The 24,395-nt window shown below is 45.9% G+C and overlaps 1 protein-coding gene across 5 annotated transcripts in view; it reads right to left on the reverse strand.

The window, feature by feature from the left end:
• Blk (BLK proto-oncogene, Src family tyrosine kinase) overlaps window positions 1-8,043 on the reverse strand; it is a 53,904-nt gene extending 45,861 nt beyond the window's left edge. For 3 of the 5 annotated variants that reach the window (XM_048801483.1, XM_048801478.1, XM_048801479.1), the window contains exon 1: window positions 7,467-8,043. The gene's annotated coding sequence lies outside the window, so the exon portion shown is untranslated. The remainder of the gene's footprint in view (window positions 1-7,466) is intronic. The other 2 variants (XM_048801481.1, XM_048801480.1) reach the window with 2 other exon arrangements.
• Window positions 8,044-24,395: the final 16,352 nt, after the last annotated feature.

Raw genomic sequence — 24,395 nt, forward strand, 5'->3', positions numbered from 1 at the left:
TCGGACTGGTCTGTCTTCTCTCCACTTTGCACTGTGCTCTGTACCACATCTGGACCCATCTGTGGGTGAGGCTTTTCTGTACCTGCCATCACCAGGAAGCAGGAAGTAGAATGCTGTGGGTTGAAAGGCACTGATGTGTTGGAGGGTAGGTCCCCAATGTGGTGAGGTGATAGGTGGTGGCAGCTTTAAGAGGAAGGGCCCAGTAGGAGGTCACTGGGGGTGTGCCCTGGGAAGTGCAGAGCAGAAACCAGCACCATGCTCTGGAGCCTCTAAAACTGGAGTTAAACAAACCTTTTTTTTCTTTATGAGAACCCAATCTTGGGAATTTTGTTATAGCTGCAGAAAATGATCTAATATAAAGAAACATACTGGGCATGGGACAGTGAACATGACAGGGGCTGACTTGAGGGAAATGCTGCTGGGTCAGTCTGGAAATGCTGCTGGCTCAGGTGGCTTCACCAAGTCTCAGTTGCAATGGGTAGGAGAGACACAGAGAGCCCTGTGCCCCACGATCGTGTCACAGATGTTTTGAGAATGGGGTTGTCCAGGGCCAGAGGCTGGAATGAGACATCCTGGCAGCCCCCCAGGATTCATCGATTATTGCCAAACACTAACTGGGCCTCCCCAGAAACTTTTGACCTGAGACTCATAATCCCCCTGGAACTTGGGCCTACCCTTGCAGAAAGCAGGGAGAACTCTCAGCTAACTGGTGTCAGTTTCTACTATTCAGGAGTAATTAAGGTGTTACTGAATATTGTCCTGTTTTTTGTATACCAAATTGTGGGCTGAGATTCCTACTGGCCACACCCAAATCTGCTCTGTTCATGGTTACCTGAGCCAACCACATCCTTCCAGAAATAGAAGCACCTTAGGAGTAAATTCAGCCCACACTTCAACCTCCTGTGAAGCCAGCGTCCCCAACTATTTCAAAGATTTTGCTTAGTGTCATTGTTCTTGCTAATAGCACATTCTGTTATTAATTGTTGTTTGAAATAATAAATAGGCCAAATACATGCCCCTGAGTATCCACAGGCTGTGTGACCTCGGGAAGGCAAAAATAAATAAATAAATAAATAATAAATAAAGAATGAGATAACTCAGCATTTGAGTTGTCCTCCCCCCTTGGCCTGCAAACAAGGCATGGAAGGGCTCCAAGGCCTTCCCAGGCCTCCCGAAAGACACCCTGCAGTGTGGCAGAGAAGAGGAGGGACAGCTCCAGGGCCAGGCTGGACACTGTCTGTGTGACTTGAAGGAAGGCACTTGGCTCTCTGGATATGTGACAGGAACTGGGGTGGAGAACCACAGGCTCCTGGCACAAAGTCTGAAGCCCCCTTTACTCTCCCTGCCCCCACTGGGCCCAGTTCCCGAAACAGACAGTCATGCCTGGCTGTGCTGGGCAGGGGAAGAGCGACGGAGGCTAGAAGGCTCATGGGACGTCAGGTCTGGGCCTTCACGTGCACATAGGAGGTCCCCGGGAGACAGGCAGCGTAGGCAAGGAGAGGGTTCGGCAAAGTTCTGGGGTACACAGGGAGTCTCCGAGGACAGGACGGCCCAGCATGCCGAGAGAAGAAAAGTCCTGCACCATCCAGTCTCTGGAGGACTGGGTGGGAGGATGGGAACACATGGGTTGGAGTAGAGGAGACTGGACAGGGATGGGCCCCAAGGAATGCCAATTGTCCAGTCTACCAGAACTGAAGCCGTGGAGCTTCAGAGACAGGAGGGGACAGGTGCTATCACAGCTTTGCCTTCCACAGGGAACCCCACCTGTGAGGCCAGGTGGGCATCCTCTAGCCTTTGCTAAGACTCCTGCCTCCTCTCCCTCCATGTTTCTTCCTCGGGGGACAAAGCCTTTGCCCAGGAATGTCGGCATAGCTGGTCGCTCATGGCAGGGGCATAAAAGATGGAGCAGCCATCTTAATTGTCTTAACTACGTTTTAATGTTCTCTCTGCTCTCGTTATTGAGATCAACTGTACCTGCACAGCAGAAGCACCTCCTCACAGCAGCAACCTGGCCAGCCAAGCCACCATGGCACGTTGAAGTAGGCCAGGGTGGGAGCGTTTACACCCCAGTAGGCAAATGCCACCAGGCTGGGGTCAATTTGACTTTTCTAGACTTGGTGTGTCCTATGTCCGCACACTGTGAACACCACAAAAAACGGAGGAAGCTCTCTGGGATATGTAAAGTCAATTAATCAGCTTGGTGCCCATGTCAGTAAGCAGGACGGTGGTTCTCACACACCTGTTGCTTCTCTGTAACGTAAGTGAAACTATCAGCCAATGCTGGTCAGCGGCAACCACAGCTGGCTTTCCACCTGGCAAAGGTCAGTGGAGCATCCTAAGGGACTCTGTTGACTAGATGGCACCTAGAACAAGGAACGCTGTGTCTTGTTGTTATTTGTAAATTTTTGTATTTTTCATATTCTCAGGTTTCATAATGAATGTGTGTGTGTTTAGTTCACTTGTTTCCCAGAAAGCGGGTGGCTAAGCCTTCCCAGCACACCCTGCTTCAATCTACAAGGAAACTATCTTGACCAAACAATGTCCCCACCCAATGACAAGTTCCAGGGAGCCCATCGGACAGATGCCACAGGGTGGAATCATTCCTATTCCATGTCACTGAGTAGAGAAAGGAGGGTCAGCTTTTCTCATAAAGACACCCAATTAAAAACACGAAAGTGGGTCATTACTTTGGCATCTATCTCAATGTGCAATATTTTTAAAATTATTTAAATTTTATTCTTAAAATGTGTTTGTGCCACTGAAGTGGCAGGAATAAAAGCAATCTTAAAAAAAATTTTATATAACTTTTAACAATACAAGGTGGGATGTCTGTAAAAGTAGGCAGTTGGACCTTAAGCTGCCGGTCTTACTACAATAGATTCCCAGCTGAACATTTCACCATAGGATTCTTCTGCTTCCATCAGGGGTGGGGAGCGAATTCTCGCAGAGCACCCACACTACACATCAGCTTTTTCAGAAATGCTGCCTTGTTTATGTTTATTTATTTATTCATTTCCTGGCATTTCCCAAAAAGACATGAGGCCACTTATAAAAACACATCCAGCACAATAACAGAGGAAAATAGACAACAAAATTAGACCAAAGGGCAAATTAGAGCAGAAAACAAGCGTAGGGAGGAGAAGCTGGTGGAGACACACAGAGAATGCCACGCTGCAGACAGTTAATCGTGGTGAGATGTACATCTTGCCTTGCATGACCTGGAGCCCAAAGCAGAGAGTGGGAAATGGCTGTCTTGAGAAGTCACCGCCATCGCTCCAGAGAGGCATGGATTTTCCACATGTGCAATCAAAAGAATCCTCCTCCCATGGCTCCTTGCGGGAGAGTCCTGGGAGAATGCTGAGCACCAACAAATACCACAGCAAGTTTCCCGCCTCTGTTTTTATGTATCCTCCAGCATGAGCAGAGGACAACTGTGCACACCAAGAAAGGATGGCCAAGCCTGACCAGGGAAGGTGATTCTCCAAACAGCCCAGGCATTGAGATCCAAATGCACGGCTCATGGGCTGGCTTGACACAGGAGCAGGACCCAAAATATCTATCTTTGTATTTTCACAATCACGTTAAATTCAATTCCTCTTTTGAGAAATATCATCAAACCACCCTCCCCTTTTTTGAGATTTCAAAATAAACAATGTACATTAAAAAATTAAAGAACCTGCCATGTAAAATATCCTTTCTGACTGCAAGGACTCCTCTGGTGATTCTGACAATGAGAACTGAGTGGGATCTAGAAGGGTGGGATGGTGTTTTCCATTAACTTGCATGTGCCGGAGAATTATGGCTTTGGAGTTCAAATCTGATAAGCTTGTGATGTGTTATTATCAACAAGTACAGAAAAACTCAGAGGCTACAGTCAGCTTACCTGAGGAAAGTCAGGCTGCTAGTACCCAGGGAGGCCAAGTCACCTTATGAAGAGATTCAGTGACTTTCCCAGGACACACAGCCAGGGAGTGGCAGGCTGGCCTTGAACTCCAGGCCCCGTAACCATACCCACAAGGCTGCATCTAACCCCCACCTTATGAGACCCCCTCGCAGACATGGCTGCTCCCTCTTGCTGTTTTGCTCCTGCCCTTTCCACTCCTCATAGTCCTACCACACTGAGAGAGGACAATGATGTCCTCAGTAAATAGTGGACTTGGTGACTCTAAATGTTGCTGGGTTGGCGGGTCCTCCTGGGAAACTGCTGTGAGCTGTAGCACTCGGTGGAAGAGTGCCCACCCCCTGCAGCCCCGGGAGCTTGTGGACAGGTCCAGGGCCCTTGGACTCCACTAAAGCACAGGAGTTCTGGGTCTTGAAGGTCAGAACTGACTTGGCCCACTGAGCATGGGCAGCCACAGCCCTGTGGACACTACACACCGGTGTGCGTTACATGAACACTCCTGAACTTGAGCCACCCTGACAACACAGCCTCCCCCAGCCCCCTCCCAGCATCCAGATGTCAAGATCTGCAAGGAGCCAGCCGAGTGGTGGTGGTAAGGGCCCCCAGAACTTCCTTGTGTCACACCCTCACCAAAGGGGGACTAAGAGCCATACAGTGGCTTGGGCCTGGACTCCCATCACGTGGCTCTATTTAGGTCACATGTGTGCCTAATTCTGGGGTGGCTGCCTCACACGCCCCCTGCTCCACACCACCCCGCCTCGCAGGAAACTGAACGTGCCAGGCCTTGAACACCTCTGCTCCTTCTGCAGGGGCCACTTCCTGCACAGCTCTTCCCATGGCTTAACCTTCACTAGCGCTCAGGGTTTGTCCTTGTATCTTTCACTCAGAACAGTTTTACAGGTTACTCCCCCGTGGGCCAGACACTGGAACCCAAAGGGGCACGCGGGGCCTGTCACCCACCCTAAGGAGCTCAGTTCTAGAGAGGCAGACCTGCCAGCCAGAGCTCTAGTATGTGCTGAGGTACATGAGGACCCAGGGATGGCCTTGGGCACTGTGAGCAAAGAGGAGGTGTCCACGCTGGTCCTGAGCATTAGAAAGGGGGACTTGCAGGCTGGGGCTGGGGCTCAGTGGTAGAGCACTTGCCTCGCATGTGTGAGGCACTGGTTCGATCCTCAGCACCACATAAAAATAAACACATAAAAAGACATCGTGTCCACTTACAACTAAAAAAAAAAAAAAAACAGAAAGAAAAGAAAAGGGGACTTTCCTCATTGAGAAGGTGGAGGGACTGCAGGCAGAGAGTAAGCAGGGAGGGGCAGGCCGTGCAGGGGCAGGTCAAGCAGGGCAGCTGCCTTCCAGAAGCCACAGGTGTCTGAGGAGTCCCTGAAGATGAGGAGCAGATTTGACAAGAGGGCCGTTGGGGCCGGCTGTCATCACCTCTCACAAGTTTTGACTTTCATCTCAGTGTTTTGTGATTTCCATCTCAATGTTGTGATTTCCATCTCAGCGATGTCTTCCTGCAGCTTCTGGTTCTCCTTCCTGGACGGATTCTGAAGCATCTCTAATCTGGCCGGCATCACTCTGAGCAGGGCACACCTGCCCTGGGGAGCCTGCAGGGGTGGGCTAGGCTGCTCTGCCTGCCGTTCCCTCTGCACACCTGAACCTTACAAGTGGCCTGTCCCCACAGAGGCAGGGCAGCAGTGTGGGCCCCCCAGGTCCCATAACTCTGTGGGACCTCACTCACCCAGGGAGGGACTTGCAGTCCTATGCTACATGCTACGGGCTCATGCTGGCAGAAGCATTTTCCCACACAGAAAGCAGCTCCTTGACTGGCCACATCAGAGGCCCCCAGGCCCTGGGGGGGTGGTGGAGCTAGGGGACGCAGATTCTATCTGGGTAGGAGGCGTGTTTCATGTGGGGGCTTTCAGGGCTCCTTTCCTCCACTCTGGCCTCCCGCTTCCTTCCTGAGAGGAGTCAGGTTTGGAAGCCTGGACCTGTGCTGGCACAGCGAGCCCGGCAGGGCAGACCAGGCTGTGTCCAGCCCCAAGTCCCCCAACAGGAAGGGCTCAAAATGTGTGCTGAGTGAAAACTAAGTGGACAGTAAGAAATACCCCAAAGGGGGACACGGAGTTCTCCCCTGAGTAAGGTGGGGGTTGGGAGAGAGAATAGCTAAAATGCAGAAGGGCTCCTATGTTCAGGAGCCCAAAAAGAGGGGGACCTCGGGGCCATGGTTGGCAGGTGTCTAGACTGTTGAGCACTTGGCCACTCTGCACTAAAACAGGATGAGTGTGAATATTTTCTTACTTTTTATTTTATTCATGATTCTAGATTCACAGTTCTAGTTCAGCTTTAGATTCTAGTTTGGAATTCTAGATTTGTAGAAAAACTGCAAAGATAGAGAGAATCACCCAGGCTCCCGTCTGTTTGCATCGTACCTAGCCATGGTCCATTTATTTGCCAGAACTCAGGCACTGATGTCGGTACAATGGTATTAATGAAAGCCTAGGCTAGGTTTACGTCTTACGTATCTTTCACTGATCACTTTTGTCTTTGGGATTCAACCCAGGATGAAGTTCTGGATTTAGATGTGACACCTCTTCAGTCTCTTCTGAGCTCTGATAATTTTCATCTTTTTCCCTTTTTTATGACCTTGACACTTTTGAAGTTCAGATATGCTGCACACTGTCCCTCAGTTTGGATTTATCTGAGGTTTTCTCATGATTAAAACTGGGTTACAGTCTTGGGGGAAGAATCGCAAGGTAGAAAAAGTGACTCGGCCCCGGGGCTGTGACTTGGTCGCTTGGCCCAGCAGGTGTCTGGAGGGTTCTCCTCTGCACAGCCATGTTCTTCCCCTCCACACTGAAGGTCGGAGGAGTGAAGCTCCACCAATGAGAGTGGCCACGGCACCTGGGGAATGCTCTGTCACTACGCACCCCCATGGTCACAGTCCTTGATTCCTCAGCAGGGTGGAACAAGGAGGGTGAAATCAGGGACCCGTGACAAAGTGGACAGAAAAGTTGTCAACACCCTAGGATCGAAAAAGGTCCCTCAAAATCTGCTAGCAACTGCCCTTTCCTTTCCACAGTTGGCCTGTCCTGGCAAAATAGATGTCTTAGCCAAAAGAACCGTCATTAAATCTATTCAGAAGACAGAAAAAAATGGAACAACCCCATTCAAAAACAAACAAAACAACAGCAGCCATTGACCCTAAGCCAGAGGTTCCCACATTCCTGCCAACCTCGCTCACCTGGGCTCAGCCCTGCCACTGGCCTGGGGTCCCATTCCACCTTCGTCTCCAGCCACGCCCTGTGACACACTGGGGGCCTTTTCCAGCTTGGAGCCCGAGACACAGACTCTACTGTGGGTGGAAGAGCTTTTATATACAACAACAGGAATTCCTCCCGAAGAGGAGCAGGTGAAGAGCGGGGCCACCACTTCCTAGCCACAGTGCAGACCCTCTTTCTACACCAGAGCGGCGTCCTCCTGCCCACCCAACTTTAGGGTCCCAGAGCATGGCTGGCACAGGGTAGAGAGACGAGATGGCCCAAAACTGGCAGAGACCTACCTCGTGGCTTCAGTGGCTTCTCACCGTAGCTCTTCGGAGCCAGGACCCCTACTGTGGAGTGGCCTTCTGCCTGTGACCAGCAGCCCATCAAGCAGTTGTGAAGGAAAAGCCCGTCCTCAGGTGGAGTCCCCACATCTCCGTCCTGTGCATAGCTTGTGGCTTCCTGCTGGCAGCAGACAGGGGCGTCGCCCCCCACTCTGTGATCCTTCAGCTGCCTTCACAGAGCGAGCTCAGCAGGAGCCCTGACCTTGCAGACTCCAGCCCTGTAGCTGGGCACTGCAAAAGCTTCTGCGGGCTCACAGAAAAGGGTCTTGAGGCCCCTCTGTCCCAGGAAAGCCCGCTAGGAAGGTCCGCAAGCCCCGGCCTTTCCCCAGCCTGGAGCCACGTTGGTCAAAGGGCCCCTCTGCCGCCCCAGTGTTTTCTCAGGGGGTTTTGGTTTAACGGCATGGCTGATGCTTCCCTCACCGGGTCTGGCAGGGTGGGCGAATCGCTAGCAAACTCTACAAGGTGGTTTGCCCTGCCTTACACAAGAGCTTGGCCTCTGCATGTGCCACCTGTATGAGCCAGGGCAGCTGTTCTCTCGGCTGCATGGGTTCCGTTTTGCCTTTTAAATGATGCTAATAATAGCCAAGTCACAGGACGCTCTGAGCCCTGCATGGTAGAATGAGTACCCACGGTGGGCATGGAACTGGTGCTCGGCGAAAGTGAATTCCGCATTTTACAGCACGGTAGCCTGTAGGTGATTCTGATCTCAGAGCTTCTTCAGCTGCACCACTTCCCTTGGCTATGACAACTCAGAGGGGCAGAGACAGCAGGGCGATGGGGACAGCGTCCCAACCTCAAGTCTAAGACCCTTGAGGGCATGTGGGTCAGTCAGGGCCATGTCTACACCACAGTCCAGAACCTCAGCGTCCTCGTGGACTTCCTTTCCTCACAATTTAGGACTCAGAGAACAATTCACTGTGAGTTCTTCTGGGGAAGACCTTTTGGTAGGTGTCAGCAGCAGCATTAAGCTCTTGAGTCTTAAGGCACTGTGAAAACAATCTGCTTCGTTAGTTTTGTGAGAATAAATGGATTGATGTATAAAAAGTCCCTATTACAAAGGGCTCAGAACAGTGTCCAGAATACCACGCATGTTCAGTGCATGATAGCTATTGTTAATTTATTATTATATTAACCTCCTGATGCCTAACAGTTGGATCTAAGCATCAGACACAAATTAAAAGAGCTTCAAAGCCTTAAATGATTTAAAAAGTGACTGATTGAAGAGCCAGGCACAGTGGTGCACACCTGTAATCCCAGCAACTTGGGAGGCTAAGGCAAAGGGATCTCAAGTTCAAAGCCAACCTCAGCAATTTAATAAGGCCCTCAACAACTTAGTGAGACCCTGTCTCAAAAAATAAAAAGGACTGGGGATGTGGCTCAGCGGTAAAGCCTCCTTGGGTTCTATCCTCAGTACCAAAACAAACAGCTACTGATTGGAGTGAGATTACTCAATCTTATTATTTCAATTCAATTCACGCAGCAAACTTTTCTGAACATCTCTGGACTCTGGTAAGCTCACGCTGCGGGGGAGGTCAGCTATAAATAGACATGGTCCCCTCTCAGGGCCCCAGCCTAAGGGGCTTGGGAATGGCTTCATGTAAACAGACAATCACAATAGGCATGGCAAGTGGGGCTAGAGAAGCCCCATCAAGGCCCCTTATTAGAACAAAGGCGGGAGCCACAACCCCCTCGGAGATCACTGGGAGAGTCCCCCAGGAGGCAGCTCTGAACGTGACTGGTGACAAAGAATCGGGCAAACTGCTCCTCAGAGGCAGATCCCTGGGCTGAGAATTTTACTAAACAGAGATCCCGTGTTGCTGCTGGAACTGCCTCTCATGCTTTATTGGTGGGGTGTTAGAGTCTGTAAACAAGTCAAAATAACACCTGGCATTTTGCCAGGGGAATGTTAGAGTTCGTAAACAAGTCTGGATGGTGCCTGGCAAAATGCCAGAGGGAGTGGTTTGAGAAGTAACAAAAGAGAGCCATTAAGTGTGGAGATTCCTGATTGGTTGACTGATGTATCTAGTTTATGCTAATTAGATAAGCTGTGTGGAATGTATAAATACTGCTCCTGTCCTGCAATAAACGGCTCCCACTCCTGCTGTATCAATCTACACAAGTTATTCGTCATCCCCCGGTTATTTTGCTGCAGCCAGCCAGGCTGCGGCAGTGGGGCCTGACTATACAATTTTCAGACAGCTTTATATGCTTGAACCCTAGTATTGAAGACTATAATGGGGAGCAAGAAATCCACTCCCTGAGGAGGAAGCCCATTTTCCTGACGCGGCCCCATGTTCCAGGTGGCAGTGGAAAGGTGAGAGGGAATTTGCACGAAGGAGGCTTGGGTCTGCTGGCTGTGGGGTTCCTGGGGAAAGTCACCGCTCTGCCCACCCCTAGTAGACAGAAGGTGGTGGACATGTGGGTGTGCACACACACACATACACACACAGACACACACGAGTCCAAGCAGCCAATCAGAAAAGAACAAGGAAATGACATTGGTCTCGGGTTCCAGGTATCTGAACAGAAGTGAAAGTCAACTTCAGCCATTTTCACCCCCCATGGAGTCGCAGAGTCCATGAGAAGGCAGTGGGGAGGTGGGGTGGACAGGACTTCAGGGAGTGAGACACAGTGAGATGTGCTAGGAGGTGGTGTCCTTGGCTAGACCCTTTTCTTAGAGAATTTCAGAGAGGTCCTCTCAGGCCTGGATTGGACAGACCCCAATTCTGAAGTTCCAGTTTCACATTCAGCCACACTGACTCCCCCATTTATTTTTGCACATTTATGGTGTCTTATGCAAAATTCGGACTTCTCCTTCCATGAGTCTGCACCAGCCTCCTGATACCAAGTCATCTAGGATCAAAATCAAAAGCTGTGGGCGATAGAATATTTGAGTGGAAGAATCATCAAAACAATTCAGTCCAAGATTTACCTCTGGAATGGTGGAGTGAGAAGTTGGGCAACTTCCTTTTGATGAAAACAAATATAAAATTAGATAAAATCGTCAAAAAAAATTTGGAGCACTGGAAAATGACCCAGGGCAGACAATGAATCTAGAAGTCTAATCTTTAGGAACTGCAATGGTATCAGAAGTATGCAGTCTTCCTGCCGGAGGTTCCAGCACTTATCTTGGGTAGGAAAACCACAGGTTTACTAGTGGGAGAGGGGGACTTGGTTTGAAGTCTGTCAGTGAGCACCAGCAGCTGTACTAGCTGTAGGTAACAGATTTGATCTGAGATGGGGAGATGAAAACCTGCCGTTTTGGGGGTTAAGGCTTATGCAATCAGTTCTACACAGGATGTGAAAAACTCCAGCCTTCCTGGCCTACATTATAGCCTTGATTCGGGTTGGACAGAAGGTCAGCCAGAATTGGAATGGAGAGATCCTGAAGTAAGAGAGCTTTCAAGAAAGGGCTGAGATAATAAACTTCCTGTGCATTCCTAACTGACTGCCTTAACATGCAAGAGTAAGGCAGTGGGTGGGGGGAGGCCAGTAGAAAGTGAAAGCCGAGTGGGGTCTGAGCATTAGTGGCAAATTTGAATGTGTTTCTCCAACCACACAAGCATGGGCAGCAGAGGGTGAAGGCCCCCTTCTTCAAGATGTCTGAGCATAACCTCTGTCCAAGTAATTGCCTGATTATTATAAAATGCAGAAATAAGAAATACCCTTAGGGAATCAGACTAAAAGGCAAGTAAAATACTAACTATAGACACTACCCGGTGATATTAGTGGCTGAATGTCATGGAGAAGACTAATGCTGCAATTAAAGTCCAAATAAGTTACTAGAATTAAAAATAAAAATAGCTTCTTAAAAAACAAAGCATCACTCAGAATCACTATAACACTCAGTTTTCAAACAGAAATAACAGGACATGCAAAAAATTAGGGAAATGTGGCTAAAAAACAAACAAAATAAAACAAAAGCAGTCAATAGATTCTGACAATCCTTGAGAACATCTGTTATAGTTATGTTCAAGTAATTAAAAGAAACTATGTTTGAAGACTTAAATAAAATTATGTTTACAAGAGTCAATGAATAAAAATATATCAAGAAATCAAAAACTTTAAAAAGAATCATATGGAATTTTTAGAGCTGAAAACTACCAACACTGAATTGAAAATTCATGAGATAGGCTCAACAGCAAATCTGAGATAGTAAAAGAAAGAAACTGTAAATTTGAAAATAGAGCAGTATACTTATACATTCCAAAGAATAGAGAGCTAAAAGAGCAAAGGAAATGAATAGAGACTCAGAGACTTGTCAAATATTGTAAGCTATTGAAACTAATGTACCAGAAGCCCCAAAGGGGGAGGAAAGAGAAAAAAGCACGGGAAAAAATATTTGAAGAAAAAATAGTTGAAAATTCCCTTATGTTAGTGAATATCATTCACGTAAACATTAAAGAAACTGCAAGAACCCAAAATAAGATAAACACGAAGACATCATAGTCAAAATGCTAAAAACCAAAGAAAGGAGGGAAAGGGGTCACATTCATGTCAACAACCATATGATTGACGACTGACTTCTCATCCAACACAACAGGGACTGGCAGGTGGTAAGTGATGTATTTAAAGGGATGAAACAACAACAAAAATTATCAGGTGCAAATTTGCTATCCAGTACATGGATCCTTCAAAATGAATAGTTTACAGACAAACAAAACTCAGAGTATTTGTTTCTATCAGACATTCTACAAGAAAAACTAAAATCTTTCCAGAGAGAAAACCAATGAAACCAAAGATGATATTGACAATTCTTCACCAATCAAGGAAGAGAAGATTCTCTTTTCCTCACAGAATCCCCAAAAGGTTCAGCAATTAGAAGTTAAGGTCATGGGGTGCTGGAAACCCTTGTGGTAAAAAATGTTACCAGATAGTAACCCAGTTCACAGACAGGAAAGAACAGCGGTGAGAATAGCAAGCACACAGGCAAATTAAAAATATGTAACACAACAGCAAAACTATAAAGCGCAGGGATATATTATCTCTTTTTCTCTTCTTAAAAAATTCATGTGAATATTTAAAGCAGAAATTATAACACAGTGTTGTAGGTTTGTTATCCATATAAATACAACATCCATAACAGTAACAACACAGAGGAAGATAAGGAATAGAACTATAATAGTACAGAGCTTTATTTTTCACCAAATATAAATCAGTATTAATTTTAAAGCAGATTTGTTATAAACTGAAGATGCATAATATAATCTCTGGAGCAAACACTGAGGAAAAGAAAATTCAAAGCAATGTTGTTTTAAAAATAAAGGGCTGTGGATGTGGCTTGGTGGTGGAGTACTTGCCTCAGTGGGTGAAGGTCCTGGGTTTGGCCCCCAGCACTCCAAAGTAAATAACTACATAAACAGAAAAATTTAAATGGTATATCACAAATATTTTTTAATGTAAAAGTATCCAGTAAAGTAAGACTATTGGGACCATCAAAGAACTTGACAAGTAGAAAAAAAAATAGCACAATAGTAGATGGGAATCCAAACATAAAGACTATGTTAATTATAAATAGATTGAATGTGTCACACAAAAGGAAAGTTTTATTAGACTAAAAAAAAAAAGAGCAAGATTCAACCCTATGATGACTACAAAAGATTTACTTCAATGTCAAAGACTTAACGAGATGGAACAAGGATAGGAAAATATGCGCCGGGTAAATAATAAATGCAATAAACAGAGCACTTACATTAATATCAAAGTAGTCTACCATAAGAAATAGCATTGGGAAAAAGAGGGTGGTTTCATGATAACAAAAGGGCACATGCAGCCAGAGACACCAGAATTATTTGTATGTTCCTCTTTTTAAAGCCCTAATACATGTGGAGCAAAGCACATCGTGGAACACTTATTTGAAGATTTTGATACTCCTCATGCAGGAATTAACAAACAAGTGCAAAGCAGAGCAGATGATGTATTTAAAGGGCAGAAACAACAACAAAAATTATCTGATGCAAATTTGCTATTTGCACCTGAAAGAACTGGTGAGCACTTCCAGCCAAACCGACTGAAGAGAGAAAAGCAGCCTCCCAACATCGGGGGAGCCAGAGTTTCCAATCCGACCTGGAACAGCGCTTGGGTAAATCCTGTGGGCCATAAAGCTAGCCTTACTGATTACCAAAGGCATAAAAGTATGCCAACTGTGTTCTCCAACCACTAGGGAATTCAATTAGAAATCAATGTCAGAAACAAATCTAGTCAAATTTTAGATTTATGTAATGTGCACGAATCAAAGAGCATACTTCTAAATAACCCCAAAGAAAAAAATTAAATGGAAAATTAGGAAATATTTTTACCTGAATCAAAATGAAAGTATAGCAAATAAAATTTTATGACAGCAGTGAAAATAGTAGTGACATGAAAATGTATGACTTTAAATATTAATGTTAGAAAATAATAGAAGCATGCTCTATGATCAAGGAGAAGGAAAAGCAAATCAAATCCACTGTGAGTGGAAGGATGTTACTCATAAAGCTCAGAACAGGAATCGATGAAATACAAGTCAAACAAAGAGATAACCATTGAAACCTAAGAAGGTATTGACAAATCTTCAGCTACACCAACAGGAAGAGAAGATTCTGTTTTCCTCACAGAGTCCCCAAAAGGTTCAGGGATTAGAAGTCAGGGTCATGGGGTGCTGGACACCCATGTGATCGGTGAAAGGTTGCCGTTAGGAAGCCGTTAGACCCCACTCTGCCTGTCCACTCCCTTGGCACGTGCCCCTCCTCACTGCCCCAGGAGCCTGAAGGCTGTTCCCTGGTAAGTCTCGGTGGAAGGATTCTGAGCAAGCTTGAGCACACACTGAAGCCAAAGGAAGAGTGGACACCTGCCCGCTGAGGGTGGACAGCTGCCAACCCCAGCTTCCTCCTCACTCTCCATCCACAACACAGGTAGCTAGGCCCTGCCTCTGTGGAAGAGAGTGAAATGTCCTCTATGGGAAACCGGACCAGCAGGAGTGGACACAGGCCAAAACCATGCAGGGAAGGGCATTCCATAGCAACTCCCCAGGTCAAAGCATCTAGAGTGAGAGCAGTCGACAAGACCTTCACATGGGCTCAGAATTCCCAAAGAGCTGTTTCTCCTCCCCTACTTATCTTAACAAACATTCTGAAATATGAACAACTGGCCAACAACAAGTAGATAAGCAGATATTTGAGGGGAAAAAAATCTTAAAAAAAATCTTTAGAAAGTCATGCAGGGAAAAAATAGGAAAAAGAAAAAAATTATCTTGGAAGACATAGCCTATGCAGGAACTTCAAAAAGACTATGATATTCTTAAAGAGTTAATAGGTAATACTGAATCATAAAAAAATCAAAACAAGATGTCTAAGAAAGAAGATTCAGAGATTTTTTTTTTCAATTTTTGGATTCATAGAAAAAATGAAAAAGTTAGAAGACAATCTTGAAGAAATCTCAAAGAAATAAAGCAAAAGAAGAAAAGAGAAACAGTAGAGAAAAGAAACAAAATTTAAAGATCACTCCAGAAGGTCTAACTTTTAAATAACAAAGTCTTACACAAAGATGGATAAAGAATACAGAAGGGGGCTGGGGCTGTGGCTCAAGTGGTAGCGCGCTCGCCTGTCATGCGTGCGGCCCGGGTTCGATCCTCAGCACCACATACAAACAAAGATGTTGTGTCCGCCGAGAACTAAAAAAATAAATAAATATTAAAAAAAAAAAAAAAAAGAATACAGAAGGGAGGAGATTTTCAAATACTTAAGGAAAATTTCTTGGAGTTGAAAGACATAAGTTTCCAGATTGCAACTGTTCAGAACAGTGATAAAATCAAAATCAAAGTTATACCAAGGCTCTGTACCATAAAATTCCAGAATAATGAAGTAATAAGAATATCTACAAGCTTCCAGATATAAAAATAAGTAGCAGAGAGTCAATAACCAAAATACCTTTGGGCTTCTCCAAGCAACACCAGAAGTCAGAAAATAATGGAACCATGTTTTCAAAATGCTAAGGGAAAATTGCTTGCAACATGGAGTCCTGTCTTAAGCCAAATGAACCAGGGATGAAAGTAGAATAGAGACATTTTCAGGCATGTGGGGTCTGAAAACATTGGTTTTGTATCCCCTATCTTAGCAGGTACTCAACAAGGTGCATCATCCAAGGGAAGTCATAAGACAAGGAAGAGAAGATCAGGGATCCCAGAAAGAGAACAGACAACAGGAGAGAGGCAGGGGGTCCCCAAGAAGCCCAAAGAGAAATCCTAAGGAGTCTCCAAGTGCTGCAGGCCTGGGAGAAACCCACCCACTGGGGCAGGTCAGGGCTCTGGGAAGGTGATATCACCGTCTCATTATTATTCAAGTTGCCTACTATGTTTGAACGTATTGGGAAAAGATTTACACAGTCGGGGCAACTAGTCTGGAGGTTAATTATCTAACATGCTGATAGTTAAGCAAATGAAAAAAATCAAACCAGTTATATCCGGGAGAAATATAATATTGTGTTCAAAAGAAAATAAGCATAGTATACCATGTGGCTCATGAGTTGTGAGTAGAGTTCATTGCAATCATTATAATACAAACACTGAATATTTGATCTAATCAAATTTATTTTATAGCTATCCTGGGAAGATGGTGAGTTAGAGAGGTGAAAGAGTTCAATTTACATTATAGTAAGAATTTATCCCTAAAACTGAAAAATAAAGAAGTAGCAATCCAAGCAGGTTATTCGGTGAAACAGAGGTCAACGTCACCAGTATCAGCTGAACCAGCTAAGAGCCGGGGCTCTGGGGAGCAGAGGGGGTAGGGAGTTGGCAAAGCCAAGGGAGCCTTTTTCAGAGGAAGTGAAAACCACATCCAGCTATGATCTTGAAAAATACTAAAACTAAAATTTGAAAATAGAAAGTATCCAGGGAGAAAGGTCAGAATGACTCAAGTTGGGGAGGAGAGCTTCTCTGACCTCTCAGGTGGCATCTGTCAGAGACAAGGGGAGATTCTGGGGCTGTGGCCCTGAGGAATGTCTTGATGCAGGTGTAAGAAGAAGCAAGCACATAACTCTCAGCACCCATCCCAAAATTCACCCAACTGACAGTCTGGGCCCTAATCTTTGGGGATACCAAAAGGAAATGGATTTGCTTTTCAGAAATAGCTCTGTCCAAAGCTGGGAGGGTACAGGGACTACCATTAGGACACGATATCATCATCCCTGGGCCCCAAAGGAGGTGCCTCCTCATCCAGAGCAGGGAAAGAGCGCAGCAGGAGCTTCCAAGGTCTTGTCAGTGAACAAAGTTTCTGTTACAACCAAGTTGTTCATATTACACACATGAACATGAAACCAGTTTCACCTAAAAAGGCAGTTTGTCTCACCTTCTCTTCTATTTCATACCCATATCGTCTTTGCTCTTTTGTTCTATTTCATACCCGTATGTTCTTTGCTCTTTTGTTCTCTTTCATTATTATTCATTTAATTTTTCCAGATTTATTGAGATATAACTAACAGGTAAAAATTTTAAGTACTTAAGGTATACAACTTGACTTGAGATCCACACATCCATATATATATATATATATATATATATATATATATATATATATATCTCATCACTGCAACCAAGCTAATTAACAAATCCATCCCCTCACATACTCATAGTTCTCATTTTTCCCCTCTGTGTGTGTGTGTGTGTGTGTGTGTGTAAAACACACAATATCTAATGTCTCACCAAATTTCAAGAATACAACAGAATTGTTAATTCTCTTCACATTTCTGTGCATTAATCTCCAGAACTTGATAATCTTTTGTAACTGTTACTTGGACACTTGAACAACACCTTCCCATTTCCCTTTTCCCCCAGCCCCCAGCAACTGCCTTTTTGTTCTCTGCCTTTATAATTTTAAGTATTTTATAAGGCGCACGTGTGTGAAATCATGTTGTGTGTGTCTTTCTGTGACTGTCTTATTCCACTCAGCACAGTGTCCTCCAGGTTCAACTTTGTGTTGCAACTAACAGGATTTTCTTCTTTTAAAAGGTCAACATTCCATTGTGTGTATATAGGCTTATTTTTCTTTATCCTTTTATCAGTCAATAAGCGTTGTGTCATGTCCATTTCTTAGCTATTGTGAATCAATGCTGCAACAAACGCGGGAATTCAGCCGTCTCTGCGATATTCATTTTACTTCCTGTGGATGTTTACCTAGAAGTGGGATTGCTGAATTCTAATGTGGTTTGACTCAATAGTTCTCAAGGATGTGTTATTTAATTTCTGTGTATTTGTGATTTTTTTCCCCTTTTTTATAAACTCTCACTGATTTCTAGTTTTATTCCAGGTGGTCAGAAAATATATTTGGAATGAATTTGATCTTTTAAGTCTTGTTCTGTGATCTATTCTGGAAACTTTTCCAGGTGCACTGGGCAAGAATGTACATTCAACCGTTCAGTAGAAAGTTCTGCATGTTTGTGAGTACTACTTTGTTTATAGTGTTGCTCAAGTCATTTATTTATCTACTATTTCTATCTGAGTGTTTTATACCTTATTAAAACTAAGATACTAAGGCCTCCTATTATTGTTGTATTGTTGTCAATTTCTCTCTTGGCTCTAGCTGTTTTTGCTTTATATACTTAGGTACTCTGATGGTAAGTGCATATATATTATATTTCTTGTATCTTCCTATTGACCCTTTTATTATTATATAAAATATGTTCTTTATTGTTAGAGACAGGTTTTTATTCCTTAAAACCTATTTTGTCTGATCCAAGTATAGTTGTCCTTGCCTTCTTTCGTTTACCATTTTCATGGAATATCTTTTTCTACTCCTTCACTTTCAGCCTACATATATTCTTAAATCTGAAGTGCACAGTATTCTTGGTTGGCAGTGGTTTCTTTCTTTCAATACTTTGAGCATATTCCACTCTCCTTGTCTGCAAGGTTTCTGCTGAGAAATATGCCCATGGGGCTGTGGAGCTTCCTTTATATATAATGAGTTGCTTTTCTCTTGCTAATTTCAAATTCTCTTTGTTCCTGACTTCTGGCAATTTGATTATAATGTGTCTTGCTGTTCTCTTCTTTGGGTTGATCCTATTTGGTGTCTTCTGATCTCCATGAATCTAAATGTCCATTTCCCTCCTGAATTATAGGAAGTTTTCAGCCATTTTATTTCTTTAAATAAACTTTATACCTATTTTTTTCTTTCTTCTCCTTTTGGGACTCTGACATGTATATATTGGCTCTCTAGACATTCTCCATAAATCCCCTAAGTTATACTTACTCCTTTTCATTTTTTTCTCCTCTGACTAAGTAATTTCAAATGACTTGCCTTAGAGTTTGCTGGTTCTTTCTTCTGCTTAATCAAACCTTCTGTAGATGATTTGTATTGAAATTTTTTTTCACCTCATTCTTTGTATTCTTCAACTCCAGAACTTTTGTTTGGTTCTTTTTAATGATTTCAGTCTCTTGTTGAATTTCTAATGTTGCTCAAGTATTGTTTTCCTGACATAGTTGCATTATCTACCTATGTTGTCTTGTAGCTTGATGAGCTCCTTTAAGACAATTACTTTGAATTCTTTGTCAGGCAATTTGTAAATTCCATTACTTTGGGATTGTATATTTATATTGTATGTTGTATATTTTGGTACTGTTTTGGCTCCCTGGTTTTTGGGTGTTCCTTGTAGCCTTGGGTTGATGTCTGAACATTCTAAGAACAGTTAGTCTTCCCAATTTTATGGGCTAGCTTTGGTGGAGAAAGACCTTTACCTATGAGTGGGCTTAAGGGTGGTGGCTGGATGAGATATGGGAGGTGCCATGTGCAGGGACACTGATTCCAGGGTATAATGGTTAATTTGAATTGGGGATTTGATCCCTTTAAGAGATGCCCAAGATTAAGAGGCTTCTGGGTATGTCGATGAGGGTGTGACAAGAAAGAGGGTGTGTCAAGAAATGATTGGCATGTGGGATAGCCAACTGAAATGGAGACCCTCCCTAATCATGGGCAGCACCATCCAATAGGATGATAGCCTAGATGGAATAAAAGGTGGAAGAACAAGGAAGTAGCAGAGATGCAAGCTTGATTCTTCTTGAATGGGATATATATATTCCCCCCCCCGCCATGGATCTTTATTTATTTATTTATTTATTTATTTATTTATTTATTTATTTATTTATTTATATGTGGTGCTGAGGATGAACACAGCGTCTCACACATGCAGGCAAGCGCTCTACCACTGAGCCACGACTCCAGTCCCTTGAATGGGTTCTTGATGGCTGCTACAATCATCTGAAGATATCGGACTCTTGCTTCTTCACTTTTTCAAAGCAGACTCTGCTAGTGTTTCTCCAGGGAGTTTCCAGAAGCCATTGATCTGGGGACTAGGGTATCACCATTGATCCGTCTTGGTCTGGGGCTTCAGCCTCTTGAACTGCACAGCTCCTGGTTCCCCCAGCTCTCCAGCCTGCAGACGGCCATTGTGGACTGTCCAGCTCTGGTCACGTAAGCCAACCTAATAAGTCCCCCTTTTATAATTATACTTCCTATTGATTCTTCTCCTCTAGAGAACGCTGACTAATACACAGGGCATACAGGTACCTATTCTGGGGACAGGCAGCAACACCAGGTCTGGTGCGTGAGCACTGGTGGTGCTAAGACCAAAAATGGGCAGGCATACGTGGGGCAGCAGCAATAGGGCTGGGACACTGGTATGCGTGTGTGTGGTGGCGAGTCCAGCCCCAGGAGGGCCCAGAGGCAGCTCTGGGAGTTGTGGTGTGGGGGTTCTGGCTCAAGCGGAGCACAGTGGTATGCGCTTTAGGCAGATCCTTCAGCTGGGGTCAGCACTGGTTAAGACTGCATGGCCTGTGGTGACCATGGCAAGAGCTGCTGGCACCTCTGTGGAGAAAGCTGCTGGGTTCCTCCTGCTCTCCTTTTCCTGTGTCAGGAAGTTACAGCCAAAGAGAAAGCTCTTGCCCTCGAGTTAGGCCAGCCTGGGATGGGGCGATCCAAGGAAAACGCTTCCTAGACTTTCCTACCCTGACCCCCTCGGCTGTTGTGCTCTGCTGGGCACTGCAACTTCCTGGCTGTTCTCTGGAACTCGCCAGAGCTATTTTCTCCTTGGGTAGTTGTTAAATCTTGTCTTTGTGGGTAAATAAGTGGTAGTCTGCCATCTTGCTGACATCATTCCGTCTCTGTTTCATTTTTATAATGTTAGTTTAACCAACCATGTTGATTTTTACTGTCACTCGGTAATCAAATCCCAAAAAGAAAAAAGCAATGCTGGTATGGAGTTTCCGGAAGGGAGTTTGTGGAGCCTAGGAAGTCCTCGATCCAGCAGGACAAGCCCAGGACTTAACACCATGCAATATGAAGTTGAAATCCAAGCTGTGCAAACTCGCCAGCTTCAGGATTCTAGTTGTGTTATATAACTACCCAGACCTTAGTTTCCTCATCTTTAAAAATGGGGATAACAAAATGCAGCTCTTGGGGTTCTTGTATCAGCAGGTCTGTAAAGTGACTGGCCCTCAAAAGGCATCAGAAAGCACTTGTTGTCTTTTCTTTAAAACACAAGGAGTGACTCCTCACCTGGGAGTCCTTCTGTGTCCCTGGGGTAGCTTAGTGGCCAACAGCTTGGAGTTGCCAGCCCAGCTGGGGTATGTTTCCTTGCCCTGAAGGATATTGATATCTGTCTTCCCGGGTGCCGTGAGGATTCAATGAGCTGATAGACACAGAACTTTTAGAAGAATTTCCAACACAGAGATGGCTGTAGACATTTGCCGACACCACTGTAATCACATTGGCAGGACACATGAAATGATGACAGCGAGTGGGGACAGGGCGATAGGTCACTCTGAACACTGAGCCTGACCACACCAGCACAGCCATCCTGGCCCATTCACAGCCAGAGACCGGGCTGTCCTGCTGGTGTCTGTGCCTGTGTGGGGCCCAGCCGTTTGAACTGCATCAAAATTATGCGTCACCTTAGGACTATCTATCTTGCGGCATCGTCAGACTACCCGACCCTGCCACCAAGGAGGAAGCTGGGGTGGCCCGGGGTGTGTGGTCAGTCCCCGGCGATGTCGCGCCTTCTGTTTGTTTGCCCCTCACCCGTTAGCCCATTTACTTCAGGTTTGGATTTGTGGATAGCAGTTCTAAAACAGGAGGTCTGTTTTTAAATCCAGACTCCCATTTCATTTTGAAAATTCCTTAGGGTTGCAGTGGCTCTTGTTAGGGGAGGCAGGCAGCAGTCACCCCACCCCCACCCAGGTGGAGTCTGGGCACCGTCCCCCGTGCAGCCTGGCTTTCAGTCGCCATTTCTCCCTGAGCTGCACTGTGGCTTGCCTGCTGTATATGGGCCCATAGAAGGCAAAATCATTTCTGTCCCCATTCTACTATGACAGTGGGACAATGAGTGGCAGAGAGAGAGGCTACCCTTAACCTGGATCTGCTCTGCCTGTCATGTTCTGGGTTAATGGGGCCTTTGGGTTTTTGACCTTTTATCTGCTCCAACTTCTTCCTCCTCTTGGAGCTAAGAGCACTATAACCCAAAGAGGGAAAGGGATTCAGAGTGAGAGACTCCTGAGACCCTACCCCCAATTCCGGGTCCAAATTTCTGTTGTATTCCCTGCTTCAAAGACAAAAGCCAGGTGTCCCAGGAGGGCTCTCTGTGCACTTGGATGTCATCTCCCAGCTGGGACCTGAGGGCAAGTTGGTTTTTAAAGGTTCCATTCTTGGGTAAGTCCCTACCTGGAGTCCTCAGCCGCTGTCCTGGAGAGAGTAGAAAGAGGGTAGGCTGTGATGGCAGAAAAACTTTGTGTTGCCTCTGTCACTTCCTAAATGTGACCTTGGTCAAGTTACTTCAGTCCTCTGAATTTTTGCACAATCTCTGTTCTCATAGGGTACTGTTTTGGGGGGAAATGTAAATGTTCATACAGAAGTCGAGACTGTCAGAAGACTTGTTCCCCTACTCATCCTGAGGAAGGACCATACTCAGGAGTTGAGCCCCTGTTACCAAGACCCCCACATGCCAGTGGTGACTCTCTGTGGGCCCCGTTTGGTCTGTGGTGGCAGGCTCTGTGGCAGACCCTGTGCGAGACTGCTGTCTAGCAAGGCCTGCCCACTGCTTACTTCCAACCACAGTGGTCACCAAGCCGAACACCCCACCGCCAGCAAAGCTGCATTTCCCCAGATACAAATCAAGCTTTGGTGGCAGAATGTAAACTTCAGCTGAGCAGGGCGCAGTTGAGCACCTCTCGAAGGGCTCAAATCCACCCAGAGAGCCCCGGGGTATGTGCGGCCCCCAGTCTGGGCTCCCCAGCCTTGCTCAGGAAGCAGACAGCTGTCTGATTCCAGAAGGACAGCCGTCTGGTCTGAACATGGATGCAGCCTCTTGACTCCTGTCCCCCAAGCAGCAAACCCCACGGGCTCCACCTCCAGGGGGATCTGTATGCCCAGGTCAAGGCTGTGCCTGCCCAGACACTTGCCTTCTGATCGCCCACTCTGTGATTTCCCTTGAGTCACCTGTTTTGTTTTCTTGATGGTACTTATCAGTATCCAAAGGTACCTTGTTCATTGGCTTATTTGATAGTTGCTGCCTATTTTTGCTTACTAGGATACAAGTAAGATCCACAAGATGGAGCCCTGCCATCTGGTCCATCACTGTGCCCCCAGTGACCTTGAAGAGTCCTTAACACCTGGAAGGTGAACCATCAAAATTACAGAGTGATTGAAGCAGCCTCATATCCGGGTCCTGTTGTCCCTGTTTTGCAAGGTTAAGAAAGAAAAGAGATTTGCTCAAGGTCACAAGACAGTAAGCGGTGACGTCATACCAGACCCAGGCCTCTCGACCTGCGGTCCAGTTCCCTTTTCTCTCTGGCATTTGCCTCTTAGAAAACACTTCCCAGACCTCCATTCCACAGTCCCACTAATGACTGGTTGGGATGAGAGCAGATGTGCTGGGAACTTCAAACCCTGAAGGCTGAGCTGCACAAAACAACCTTTCTCAGTAATTTAAAAAAAGGTCAACAACGTCCACAGCTCGGCCACCAGGGTCACCCCGGCCTGGTGGGGCCCACCTTGGTGAGTCACAGCCCAGTCGGTGGAAGCTATTGCAGGCCCCAGTGCCTGAGAGGATCCTGGTCTTGCCAGGGCAGCAGCAGAAGCTGAAGCTCAGCCAGGGTCTCTCCCCGAGGCACAGGCCAAGGCGGGTGAGCATGACCGAGCAGGGGAGCCGGGGCTGGCTGGGCAGGCACTTGACATGGGATGAGCTGAGGAGGGGAAGGAGGCTCTGGTGAGGGAAGAAAGTCTGGAGGCCCCAGAAGACCCTGGAACCTCCCAGGACACAGAGATGGGACCCCAGATAGCTCCCAGGACCACCCAAAGTGCTTTCCTTTCACTTTGCCTTCAGAGATGACATTGCTACCACAGGAGGGGAATCAGCAGACAGGAACTAGCAGAATTACGTGGTTGTCAGTGTATTCTGAAGCTATAACAATTAAAACAGTGTGGTGTCCCAGACTGCCACCTGTGACGCAGCAGAGGAAGGGGGGGAATAAGAGTAGGAAAGGAAGACAGAGGAGGAAGGAGGGCAGCAGACCGAAGCCCCGGGAGGCTTCTCCTCAAGCTAAGGGAGCACTCACTCAGCTCTGGATTTTCTAGATTGCAGAATGGCAGCACCCAGCACACTCATTAGCCAGTCTCCAAAGGAGAAGGATAAACCTGCTGCTCTGCAGAAGCCCAGTCCTCCTGAGGCTGAGGTCACTAAAACGTCCACTCAGTGTGGTGGAACAGCTGATGGATCTTCTTGGGTGAGGACACTTATACTGTGGACACAACCCCCCCCCACCAACACTCGTGACAAAGCTTGGAGGGAGGCTCATTAGTCATTCCCCGTAGCACACATATGTGCCAAGGGGAAGAAGGACCAAGGACACAGCAGGCAGGAGAATCG

Source organism: Marmota marmota, unplaced genomic scaffold (genome assembly GCF_001458135.2).
Source record: "Marmota marmota marmota unplaced genomic scaffold, marMar, whole genome shotgun sequence".
Classification (NCBI taxonomy): Eukaryota; Metazoa; Chordata; class Mammalia; order Rodentia; family Sciuridae; genus Marmota; species Marmota marmota.